Raw genomic sequence first — 12,533 nt, forward strand, 5'->3', positions numbered from 1 at the left:
GGTCTACAGGCCCAAATATGCTCTGTCCCTCATTACCTGTGTCTTTGTCTCCTGTTGATGCCCATCTCACTGTTTCCGCTTCAGCAATATTGGCTTACTCATTATTCCTGGAAGACATGGTTCTATGTCTGGGTCTTTGCATGTGCTGTTCCCTCTGCAAGAAACACTGTTCCTACAGACAGCCACATGGCTTTCTGCTGCACTTTCTTCAAATATCTTTTCAAATGTTACTTCTTTAGAGGCCTTTCCTGACCCTTCTATTCTAAACAGTATCTCCTACCTTTCATTCTCTCTTAAAACCTATTTTACTTTTATTCATTGCATGTATCATTACTAGACATTTTAGTAAAGGAAGTCTTTGCTTGTTTGGTGTGTCAACTCCGTAAGTGTCTAAACACCATGCAGGCAGAGTGTTTGTGGTTTTCCCTGCTCACCTGGCTATCCTCAATACCTAGAATTTTGTTAGGCGTATAGTAGGTGCTAAGAGTCGGGCACGACTGAGCGACTTCACTTTCACTTTTCACTTTCATGCATTGGAGAGGGAAATGGCAACCCACTCCAGTACTCTTGCCTGGAGAATCACAGGGACAGAGGAGCCTGGTGGGCTGCCATCTATGGGGTCGCACGGAGTTGGACACGACTGAAGCGACTTAGCAGCAGCAGCAGGTGCTCAATCAATACTTGTTGAGGATCTTCATTAAACCTGTAATATTTTGAAAATATTTATAACAGTGTCTTCCTGCACAGGAACACAGTGTGTTTTTCCATTTTCTCAAGCTTTAATACATATATCTCAAAATTTTTCTCATTTCTTTGAATAGGTGAAAGACATTATGCATTAAGGCCACTTCTAGGATGTCTTATTTTTTATCATTATTGTGTATGGGCTCTCTGTATTAATTTTTTCTCATAACCATCTCAAATCTCTTTTAGTACTACATATAAAAATATATTTTAAAAGTGTGTGCATGCTCAGTCATGTCTGATTCTTTGTGATCCCATACATTGTAGCCCACCGAACTCCTTTGTCCATGGGATTCTCTAGGGAAGAATACTGGAGTGGGTTACCATTTCCTCCTCCAGGGGATCATCCCAACTAAGGGATCAAACCGCATCTTCTGCATTTCCCACGTCTCCTGCATTGCAGGTGGATTCTTTACTACTGAGCCACCAGGGAAGCCCCATACTTTACAAGTATCTAGCTAATAATTTCAGTTATGTTGGAATACTTTTTATTTCTGTCTGCTCATCTTACATTCATATTCTTGTGTTTAATCAACTTTTTAAATTATTTCTTTGGACTAATATAGTGATTTCACCCCAAAATAAACATCATTTTATCTCATTAGTAATATATACTTTTCATTTTGTATTATGTCATATTGCATTGGCTATAACTTTCAGAACAATATTAAGTAATATTCCTTCTTTTCTATATATTTTTAATGGTGATATCACTGTTTTACTATTAAATATAATGTTTTACTATTAAATATAATATTGGTTTTAATCTTACACTGTTTTCTTATATTAAAGAAAATTTTTTTTATTTCTACTCTTAAAATAATATTATTAGGGATTGGTGTTGAATCATATCAAATACATTTTAAGCATCTATAGAGGCATTTTTTCTATTTTATGTAATTATTTGATGTATTATATTAATAACTCTCCTATTATTTAATGATTTCTATCTCCCTGACTATGGTGAATTATTCCTTTACATACTGCATAATATAACTTGATAGTATTTGCTTGGCAAAGTTGTAGACATTTTATGTCTCTCAATATGTGCTGCTGGGTATTTTAATCCAGACTTTTCTTGCTGCTCTTTCTTCCCTTTTCTTTCTACCTGCCATTTCACTAAGTATTACTGCCAACCCTTAAATTGTTATTGGCCAACAGGTAACAGGGAAGAAGGCAATACTCTGCTTCAGAATCTTGTCTCAAAATTTGAAATAGCCCTGTCATCATGTCAATGAGTAAAGAGAACTGAGTGGTGAATGTCTATACAGGAAGGTTTCCATTAGTCTGGGTGAGCAGAACATCACCTTGCACGGTAGACAAAAGCCTGTCCAGCCTCCGTTTGACATTGCTAATGAGAACCACCATTTGATGAGAGCCTTTTCTGTGTCCGGTGCCTTATATGTATTATATCATGCGAACTTCACACTACTCCTAGAAACAGCATATCCCCATTTTACAGATGAGGAAAGTAAAACTGGAGGATTAAGTAATGTGAACCAGCTCAAACAGCTGTTGGGTGGCAGAGCTGTAGTTTCAACACAGGGCTTTCTGGCTCCTCTTTCTATACAACTACAGGCTCACAGAAGAGTGCTCTGAAGAGCTCAGCAACAGCTCAGTAAAGGGGAGAAGACACCGCCATAGATAACCACACTGTGAGGCAGGATACAATGACTGCCACGAAAGAGGGTCACGCATAGTGTTTTTTCATGGTGCTTCAGATTCATTTGGAGGCTGTGGGAGCCTTCAGGGAGGGAGTGGCACAGAAGGGAGGAGGGTCTTCTGGGCTGAGAGAGCATTGAGAGTGAAGGCAAGTAGTCAGGAAAGCCTAGGACATGTTTGCAAAAGAGAGCAATGCTCTTTGGTTGGTGGATTGTGTGGATCATGCTGCTGTGTAACTAAAGATGAGACTGGAAACTTAGATTGGGTTCCTACTGTGGCATCTAAAAGATAGATGAAGGAGTTTATGTTTTAAAAGATAGGCCACAGGGAATCATTGTAGTTATATAAACAAGGGGCTAACAAAGTCAGGTCAATATGGATCAAAGAGGGTGAAGATGGGAGAATGGGAGCCCTGTAAAGTGGCTATAGCCCCTACAGACAAGACATAAGGGGAGCATGGTTGAAGAGGGGCAGTAGGAACAGGAGGCTGGGATCTAATTTAGGGTCAGATACAGGGGTGGGTTTGTTAGGTTTGTGCAGGTAGAATGCTGGGAGCACAGAAATGGCAGAATCAAGGATGCCTTCAGGTCACTGGAAGTGTTGGACACTGAAAGAAGGGCTTGGCCACTAACAGATAGAATGACACCGGAGACAAGGCTGTTTGGTGGGTGAAGAGCTTCTGAAACACCCAGATGGAGAGTGGATGCCTCCTGAGAGCTCAGATTGGAGCTATCTACCTAAAAATAACAACTGACATTGTGGGAGGTCATTAATGTCTTTTAAGGCAATGATCTTAGTGAAGGTTGGTGAGCTGAAGCCAAGCAGAGATTCTTTGCGTAACCCTAGTTACACATCAAAATGACCTGTGGATCTTAAAACCAAACTAGAATGAGGTAGCTGAAAAAGTTCCATCTCTACATCTGTAAATTCAGAATCTCAGAACCCAGACTCCTGCATAATTTAATAGGTCCACAGGAGAATCTGTTCTACAGAGTCAAGAACCATGAGTAAGGGGCAGATATTTGCTGTAAGAAGTGAAGAAAGAAAGAATGATACAGGTCTCTTTCCTAACCCGAAGAGAGATGTGCCATCTGGATTTCTCTAAGTTTCCTCTTTTACATCCTTCAAGTGTCTTTTCACTTTGTGGATTCTATCCACATCTACGTATTATAATTGGGAGCTTTTGGCTGCTTTAGCAGGCATTCACCCTTCTTGTCACTGGATGTTGAAGAATCAGAGTGTGTGAGAGCTGAAAGGAAACAGTGGTTCCAGTCCAGGGGTTTGCCAACTTTCTCTAGCATGGGATACTTTTTGGAAAATGAAATCTTATATGAAACACTAACATAGTAACAGATAAAAAGTAGAACCATTCTGAGAAAACCACAGCCTAGAACCCACTTGTTCTTCCCACTTGTCCTGAGCAGGGAGAGTTCTTCCAGATCAAGATCACAGGTTAGATCTAACCTGTCCCCTTTCAGTCAAGGGAACAAGTTGTTTTTAATTTTTTTAAATTGGAGGACAATTGCTTTACAATATTGTGTTGGCTTCTGCCATACATCAACATAAATCAGCCACAGGTATACATATGTCCCCTTCCTGAACCCCCTCCTATCTTTCTCTCCATCCCACTCCTCTAGGTTGTCACAGAGCACTCGGCTAAGCTCCCTGTGTCACACACCAAATTCCCACTGGCTATCTATTTTACATATAATAATGTATGTTTCCATGCTAGTCTCTCAATTCATCCCACCCTCTCCTTCCCCAACTCTGTCAACAAGTCTGTTCTCTGTGTAGGACATGGAAGCAACCTAGATGTCCATCGACAGAATTGTGGTACATATATGCAGTGGAATATTACTCAGCTATAAAAAACAATTTGAGTCAGTCCTAATGAGGTCAATGAGCCTATTAGACTGAAGTAAATCAGAAAGAAAACAAACAAATATCATGTATTAATGCCTATATATGGAATCTAGACGGAGAAGGCAATGGCACCCCACTCCAGTACTCTTGCTTGGAAAATCCCATGGGCGGAGGAGCCTGTTAGGCTGCAGTCCATGGGGTCGCTAAGAGTCGGACATGACTGAGCGACTTCACTTTCACTTTTCACTTTCATGCATTGGAGAAGGAAACGGCAACCCACTCCAGTGTTCTTGCCTGGAGAATCCCAGGGACAGGGGAGCCTGGTGGGCTGCTGTCTATGGGGTCGCACAGAGTCGGACACGACTGAAGTGACTTAGCATGGAATCTGGAAAGATGGCATTGACTAACCTATTTGCAGGGCAGCAATTGAAATGCAGACGTGAGAAACAGGTTCTTGAGCAGTGACTTAACTGATTTAAGGGGGTAAATTAGTTAGGGTGGATTCTCTAAGTCCTTATACAGTTTTCCTTCCTTCACGGGGTGTTACCACCCCCTCTAACGTCGCCCTAAAATTTCACATTCTGCTTCAACAGAGAAAGGTGCACAGGGAATCAAATGACCCACAGTCGCTTTGGTGCAGGGTTAAGTGAGGGAGGAGGCCAGAGCTCTCACTGCCCTGAGTGATGTGCTTTATCTGCAGGGATAGCATCTGTCTGCACTGCTCCAGTTTCTGCTCTGTCTGGTAATTCTGAGTGGCCAGCAAAATCGTTATCTGCCCAACTCCGGGAGATAAAAACCTTGTTAGTCTTAAAGGGAGCATTTCAGTGGTTGAAATTTTGTCAGCAGGATGAGTATGGAAAAACCCTGTTTCATACCTATCTGAGTAAAAAAGCGATGAGACCTAAAGAATAATAGTTGAAAATGAGAACAGTTAAGTGTCTCTTGCGTGTTTTGTGTGATGGTCAAAAGAGGCTACTCTGAGGTATATTTGGCATTTAACACACTTTTGGCATCTAACCTGGAAGAAGGCATGGCAACCCACTCCAGTATTCTTGCCTGGAGAATCCCATGGACAGAGGAGCCTGGCGGGCTACAGTCCACAGGGTCGCAGAGAGTTGGACACGACTGAAGTGATGTAGCACACACACATACTTCCCAATTATCCCAAAGCTATCTCCTGACTGCAACTCAACTCCTTGGGAATGTTTGTCACAACAGAAGAGGCTCAGATTCTTTTTTTTTTTTTTTTCTGTATTCCTTTTACCTTTATTTTGAATTAATTTCAAACATTCAGAGGGTCACTTAAATTGTACAAAGAACTATACACCATTCAGCAAGATTTACCACTTATCAACATTTCACTCAATTTATCACTATTTATACAGATTTTATATGAGAGGCTAAGACACATTTCTGACTTTGAGGAGCATACCTTTAAATTCTCGTATCTTTAAAATCGTCATTGAGGAGATGTAACTGCTCTAATCATTCATGCTATTTATTTGTACAATGTGCCATTGCTGAGTTGAGTTGCTATTATTTAGTTGTGTAAAACATGGCTTTAGTTGAGATCATGAAAAGCTGGTCCATTTCTGTTCCTATGCAGGAACATTGTCAATCACAGGATTCATCTTTCTAAGGAGACCTGGAGCGTGATGTTCCTTTTCTTAGTGATTTTAGACAGGTGATTCTAGAATCTACTATTTAACTCAAAACTTCTTGTTAAAAATCTCAAGAAAAACAAACAAAAAAAGAGTGGTTGTTATTTCTAAATGATTTCCCAACACCCTGTAAGAATCTGCACTTCTTTCATTTCTGGCATCATTGCAAATTTTCCTCATCAGTGTTGTAAGGAAGGACCTGGTCTTTGTGTCCATGGGGGAGACAGTGCTCTAACTACAGATCCATGTTTAATTTCTGGTGAAGTCAGCAGCAAAACAGCCAGCATAGAGACTTTTCCCAGCTGCGGCGGCCCCATGTAGATGACTAAACCTCACAGGCACCCACCGTGCAGAGCAACCCCCCATACAGCTGCTTATCTTAGCACTGAGTTCCATCTCAGAGGCCAGCTTACATTTATACATGTAGTAGTACTAAAAAATAAAATTCGAAGTTCCATAAATGAATAATTCAGCAAATGCATTCTGTCTTTAATATCTGGAAAATTCACGCTGTTTACATTTTCTCCCTGACTTTCTCTCCTTCTTCCTTTAATTTATATCAGCAACCAGAGCAGCTATGGATTGAAATACATACGTATTCATTTCCAGATTCCAGCCTGGGCTCCTCCTCCCCTCTTTCACCTCTGCCTTGGCCATTCCTCTTCACTGGTGGCTCGGACAGTGAAGAATCTGCCTGCAATGTGGGATACCTGGGTTCGATCCCTGGGTTGGGAAGATCCCCTGGAGGAAGGCATGGCAACCCACTCCAGTATTCTTGCCTGGAGAATCCCCACGGACAGAGGAGCCTGGTGGGCAACAATCCATGCGGTCGCAAATGAACGCAACTAAGCACAGCACATCCGCAGAGATTGGGACTGGTCCCTTAGCTCGTACACTGAGGAGTCATTCACCCCAGCGGCAGCGGTTCAAGTATCATATATAATATATGTAATAATGATAACACAACTTGGATTCACAGAGACGTCCCAGTGAACAAAGCACACTCACCTTCATTATCCCCAGAGATGACAACGCTTGAATCCACACAGGGCAACTCCCTCCCTTGGGTGACTCAAGGCACACTTTGAAGAACATACTGAATCTCCCCAAATTCCCTGGTGAAGAGCATTATCTGAGGCCTTGTTAAATATTCAGATTCCTGGACCGCAAACAGACCTACTAATAACGAACATCTCAGGGAAGGTCCTGAGAATCCGCGTTTATGTCAACAGCCCTAAATGATCCTTATCATCAGACAAGGCTAGGAAATACTGCTCTGGAAAGATTTCCATCATCTTTAGTGGCTCAGTGCCAGCAGTCCTGGGAGGACCCAATGACCAAAGTGCTGGGCATTTATTTATATGTTGTCAGTGGTTTGTTAAAAAGCAGGGTTTAAAGGAGGTTTGATGCCAGAGAGCCCAGGCTCCATCTTTGGCTGTAGACAGGTACTCTAGATGGAGGCGAATCATGAGAGACTGATGAGTTAAGAGGAAAGGGCTAGGTATCTCAGTAACAGTGACTGACCGTGTCTCTTTCTGGCCACAACATGCAGCTTGTGGGATCATATTCCTCTGCCAGGGATTGAACCTGGCCCCAGGCAGTGGAAGCGTGACGTTCCAACCCCTATATCACCAGGGAATTCCCTTAACCCCCCCCTTAATTTGATAGCTTAAAACTCAACATTCAGAAAACTAAGATCATGGCATCTGCTCCCATCACTTCATGGCAAATCAAAGGGGAAACAATGGAAACAGTGACAGACTTTATTTTGGGGGGCTCCAAAATCACTGCAGATGGTGACTGCAGCCATGAAATTAAAAGACGCTTGCTCCTTGGAAGAAAAGTTATGACCAACCTAGACAGCATATTAAAAATCAGAGACATTACTTTGACAACAAAGGTCCGTCTAGTCAAAGCTGTGGTTTTTCCAGTAGTCATGTATGGATGTAAGAGTTGGACTGTGAAGAAAGCTGAGCACCAAAGAATTGATGCTTTTGAACTGTGGTGTTAGAGAAGACTCTTGAGAGTCACTTGGAGAGCAAGAAGGTCAACCCAGTCAATCCCAAAGGAAATCAGTCCTGAATATTCATTGGAAGGACTGATGCTGAAGCTGAAACTCCAATACTGCCTGGAGTGTAGTGGCCAATTCTTTGGCCACCTGATGCAAAGATCTGACTCATTTGAAAAGACCCTGATGCTGAGAAAGATTGAAGGTGGGAGGAGAAGGGGACGACAGAGGATGAGATGGTTGGATGACATCACCGACTCAATGGACATGAGTTTGAGTGAGCTCCGGGAGTTGGTGATGGACTGGTGTGCTGCCATCCATGGGGTCGCAAAGAGTCGGACATGACTGAGTAACTGAGCTGAATTGAACTGATGCTGCATCTGACCTAGGTTTGCAGTTTGGATGTGCTCTCCTTCCACGAGGGTTGACAAGTCCATTAGTAGTACAGTATATAGGATTAGTAGTACATCAGTATTATAATACAGAGCTGTTTCTCTGCTTCTCAGAGAATCTTCTCTGCTCCAGGCAGTCTTGGAGGGAATGTGGTGGTGATGGACCAGTGGGAGCAGACTGGCAGGTAGAAGCTAAGTTCTAGAAGCTGCAACTTGAGACCATATACATTTCTGGGGTTATGTAAGGCAGCAAGGTGCTAGGATTCAACATGTAATACTTTGGTTAATGGGCTTCTCTAGTGGTTCAGCAGTAAAAAGAATCTACCTGCAATGCAGGAGATGAAGATTTGATCCCTGTGTCGGGAAGATGCTCTGGAGAAGTAAATAACAACCCACTCCAGTATTCTTGCCTGGGGAATACCACAGACAGAGAAGCCTGGCACGGTACAGTCCATGAGGTCGCAAATAGTCAGACATGACTTAGCGACTAAACAACAGCAGCTTTGGTGTTGGTTAACTCTTGTGACCTCATGGACTGTAGCCTGCCAGTCTCCTCTGTCCATGGCAGGAATACTGGAGTGGGCTGCCATTTCTTTCTCCAGGGTATCTTCCCAACCCAGGAATTGAACCCAGGTCTCTTGCATTGCGGGCAGATTCTTTACCAACTGAGCTACGAGGGAAGCCCCAACAACAGCTTTGGCTAATCCTAATTCATTATATTGATGGATGATGGTTTCTGTTCTGTACCTCAAATTTTACTTTCCCGTGGTGACGTGAGGTATTTATAGAGCAAAGCTGAACATAAAGTTTTAGATTCCCAATGATCTTAGGCCTATTTTATTTTTAGAGGATAAATGATCATTGAATTGAAATAAAGCATGAGTTAGCTTTTAGTTATAAACCATTACTGTGTATTTTGTGCCTGATAACTTAACCATGTCACTCTGGGATTGATGAATCTGAAGAAACATGGAAATTTATTGGCTGTGGCTGTGAATCTAGTGATGTGGAGATGCTGGATTTATGTATGTTAATTTGAGTCATATGCAAGTCAAAACACGCATATTTTTAATCAGCAGATGGTTTAGTATGCTTTCCACACTTGTAAAAAATGAAAAGTACTGCAAGCTATTTTTTGCCTTGTCATTCACTCTGTCAACAGTATTTATTGCGAACCCAGTGAATGTGGTACATTTGGGTACAAGACAGAGTTACAAATGCAGTGGAAAATAGGTCCCCTTTGTAGGAGAAGATAGGATAAGCACGGACACAGATTTTGCTCACTTTAGGCTTCGAGGAGAGGTTCTCTAACATTACCTGTGTCATTTGAACTTTTATGACTCAATGGATTTCTTATATAATTTCAGAGCTGCTTCATGACTATTTTTGTTTGACCTTTCATTGACATTTTGTATTAACGTTATTCACTAATTCATTAAGTAATAATACGCATCCAGTGCCTGTGGCCTACTCGCAAGGTAACAGACTATAGAGAAATCTGATCCCTGCCCTCAAGGAGTTTGTGGTCCAATTGAAAAGGTTGCTGAGTGATTGAAATGAAAGCTCAGATCATCTACTTAGAAGGTAGCTAATGCTCTCACCAGGAGCTCTCCTGGTGGTTCAGGTGCTGAAGTACCCTCCTGCAATACAAGAGACCTGGGTTTGATCACTGGTTAAGGAAGATCCCCTGGAGGAAGGCACGGCAACCCACTCCAGTATTCTTGCCTGGGAAATCCCAAGGACAGAGGAGTCTGGCAGGCTACAGTCCATTGGGTCACATAGAACCAGACATAACTGAGCAACGTACACTTTTACTTGTTCCTATTCTCACCATCGTAACCCCAACTCACTTCAGCTATGTTGGATTCTCCTAGAAGCCTTGAAAGGGGCCAGAGCTCCTCTGGGGAGGGAGAAACACATGTGGTTGGTCTCCTGTGTGAGAGACTGAGTGCTAGAGAGGGACTCAGCTTCCTGATTCCTCTTTGCACAGAGTGTTTCTGCTCTCAACAGACTTTCTTGGGTTGCTCGTGATCAATTAGCAAACAATAAAGTTTACCAGGGAAGCTCCTTTTTAAAGGAATACTTGGATAAATCCCTCTATAAAATAGATCCATTTATTTTTATGCTTCTATTAGATTTCCTCAAGTGGGGACACACACAACTTATAGCCTTAGATGCATATACTGTTTGTTTAATTTTGATCATAGACTTCAGTGAGCAACTTATTTTTGTATTTCAAACCATTCTTCAGTTTGTTATTTGTTGTAAGTGGAGAAGGCAATGGCATCCCACTCCAGTACTCTTGCCTGGAAAATCCCATGGACGGAGGAGCCTGGTAGGCTGCGGTCCATGGGGTCGCTAAGAGTCGGACACAACTGAGCGACCTCACTTTCACTTTTCACTTTCATGCATTGGAGAAGGAAATGGCAACCCACTCCAGTGTTCTTGCCTGGGAGAATCCCAGGGACGGGGGAGCCTGGCGGGCTCCCGTCTCTGGGGTCGCACAGAGTCGGACACGACTGAAGCGACTTAGCAGTAGCAGCAGACATTTTTCTATTGTGCTAAAATATAAAGAGCATAAAGTTTACCATTTTAACCATTTCCAAGTGTATAGTTTAGTGGCATTAAGTATTTGCAATGTTCTACAACCATCACCAATATCTATTTCCATAATTTTTCATCATCTCAAACAGAAACCCTGTACCTATTAAACAATAATTCTTTCTCCTCAACCCCTGTTACTCTCTATTCTACTTTCTGTCTCCATGAATTTGCCTTCTTTAAATACTTCATGTAAGTAGCATCATACAATACATGGCTGTATATGTCTGTCTTCTTTCACAAAACATAATGTTTTCAAGATTCAGCCATGTAGCATATATGAAAATACCCTTCCTTTGTAAGGCTAGTAATATCCTATCGTATATCTACTATATTTTGTTTATCCATTCATCTCTTGACGGACACTGGGCTGTTTCCACCTTTTGGCTCTTGTGCTGCTGTGAGCATTGGTATACAAATCTCTTTGCATCCTTGCTTTCATTTCTTTTGGGTATATACCTAGGAGTAGAATTTCTGAATCAAATATTAATACTTTTTGAGGAACCACTAAACTGTTTTCCACAATGGCTAGACCAGTGCGCTTAAGTATAAATATTAAAACTTATTCTTTCAGACTCCTGAACTCATTCAAATAAATAACTCAGATACACAGAAGATATTCCGTCTTCATAAATGGAACAAGTTTTTGTTCCTATTGGTTGCACCTTAAGGCTACTATTATAGAAAAGAAAAAAAGAAAAGAAAAAGTAGAACTGCAAGAGTTTTTTTTCATGATTCTACATCACATTGTACTTGGTAGAAATTGTAGCAGTCTATTCTGACCTGTGTCCTTACCTCTGTTTATTTCTTCCATTTCACTTTTAAGGCAGAAACCATGACAAAAGGTGCCTTAAGGGGAATTGTGTTCAATAAATAATTGTTGTTGAGTCAATTGACTCTGCATAATAAAACTTAAATGAATATCTGATGAATCTGCTAATATATATTCCCTGTTTCTGGACATTAAGTTCAGTGCTCCACCAATAGATATATCACAAAAGCAAAGTTTTTACAAGGCAAAAGAAACCAAATGGTGAAAGAGGAAATTACTAGATAGGATTAGCGTGTCTAGTGTTAAATGGGGGCAGATTTTTGAGGAGCTGAAATACTTAACTGCAAAATAATTTGAACTGGTGATGGATGAAAGGAAGGGTGGAGTTTTGGGGTGGGAATGGAACTTTGAGATTGTTTGGAGGTAGGAGTGAGTTTGGAATGCAAGGGAGCATGCAAGAATGTTTGCCATGTAAGAAAGGAAGCAAAGACTGATACGCAGTGGAAAAGGAAAACACTCTAGTGTTAGTGATATGGGGCAATGAGACTAGACTCCTGACTGGTAACCACAGCCTGGAAATTGAGATGGTCTTGCTTCTGTTCTGATGGAGGGCTTCTCTGCACTATTTGGGGGCACTGGCAAATGGGAAATATAATAGGTTTAAGGTTTTTTCCTCTGCAGAATGAGATCAATCATATAAAAATATTTATTAATGAAGAAAATATATCAAAATGTTGATAGCAGTTTCCTTTGGAACTGTTGTCATGGTTGAGTCTTTGAAAACCTTTTGTGTATTGTCTAACTATTGTATAATAAGGATATCCTACTTT

Source organism: Bubalus bubalis, chromosome 7 (genome assembly GCF_019923935.1).
Source record: "Bubalus bubalis isolate 160015118507 breed Murrah chromosome 7, NDDB_SH_1, whole genome shotgun sequence".
Taxonomy (NCBI): domain Eukaryota; kingdom Metazoa; phylum Chordata; class Mammalia; order Artiodactyla; family Bovidae; genus Bubalus; species Bubalus bubalis.